Genomic DNA, 1,250 nt, shown 5'->3' on the forward strand with positions numbered 1-1,250 from the left:
GTAGAGAGGGTCCAAGCCCCTGGAACTGGAGTTTCAGATGGCTGTGAGCCTGTGTGGATGTCAGTAGAGAGGGTCCAAGCCCCTGGAACTGGAGTTTCAGATGGCTCTATCCAATGTGGGTTCTGGGAAGCATCCTCATCTGCATGGACATCAAGTGCTCTCAGCTGCGAGCCTCCTCTCCAGACCGCTGCACTGTCTGTGACCCTTTCTGTCTTGATTGTTACGGTGTTCTTATGAACACGTGGTTGTGCTCACAGTTTCGCAATGAACTGAATCCGTTGGTCTTTTGCTTTTATCATAATATTGTTTGAAGAAAAGACTCGTCTTTAAGATTAATGACTGAGTAATTTTTAATCTTAGAATTGTATTGTTTCAGTTATCTAAAAAGAAATACTTTCGTTACTTCTTTAGAAATTGATTTTCTTAAGTGAATAAGAAGTGTTTGAATGCTTTTCTTTTTAAAGAGTCGCGTTTTTATTGCGGCTATGTACATTTTATGACAGTTTGCTGTTTTAATCAACTGTAAGTGTATAGTTACATGGTTTTAAGTGTGTCCCATTGTTTGGCAGCCATCACTACTATTTCTGTAAAACTTAGTTTATTTGCAAAATTAAAACTATTTGGTTTGTTGAGACAGGGTTTGTCAGTGTAACCCTGGCAGTCCTGGATCTCACTCATGCTGTGATTAAATGTGGGCACCACCACTGCCCCGCCTAACTCTTTATTATTTCAAACAGAACATTTCTTACCCTTTGAGACCCCTGGAGATCAGCATCGCACTATTTCAATGAACTTGATACTTTGGGTATTTTATGTTTGGAGTCTCACTGCTCCATCCTCTGTGAGTTCCCTGTCCCCTTAGGAAACTGTCTTCAGAATTTGTTGATGCGTGAAGGATGCTGGTATTTACAGCTCACATTTTATTTTTCTGTTCGTTCTCTGGTTCCTTTTAGCTGTGTAGCATGAAGTTGCTCTGACTGTGAGCATAAAAATATCTTTACTTTTTGGCCATTTAGAGCGACAGTTCTATGAATGGCCCATGATTTCACTTCTTTGGGTACTTAGTGAAGGTAGATTTGATTATCATCTAAAAGTTCTAGGTTTAATATTTTGAAGATTTGCTTCGCTTTCCCGCAGCAATTGCGCCACGCTGCGTCCCTGCTGGCAGTGCGCTTTCCAGGTTTTTTTTTTTTTTTTAATTTATTTATTTATTGAGGATTTCTGCCTCCTCCCCGCCATCACCTCCCATT

General features: G+C 40.3%; 1 protein-coding gene across 1 annotated transcript in view; it reads left to right on the top strand.

The window, feature by feature from the left end:
• Atrnl1 (attractin like 1) overlaps positions 1-1,250 on the top strand; it is a 558,188-nt gene that overhangs the window by 108,125 nt on the left and 448,813 nt on the right. The window lies entirely within an intron of this gene.

Source organism: Microtus ochrogaster, chromosome 8 (assembly GCF_000317375.1).
Source record: "Microtus ochrogaster isolate Prairie Vole_2 chromosome 8, MicOch1.0, whole genome shotgun sequence".
In the NCBI taxonomy this organism is placed as follows: domain Eukaryota; kingdom Metazoa; phylum Chordata; class Mammalia; order Rodentia; family Cricetidae; genus Microtus; species Microtus ochrogaster.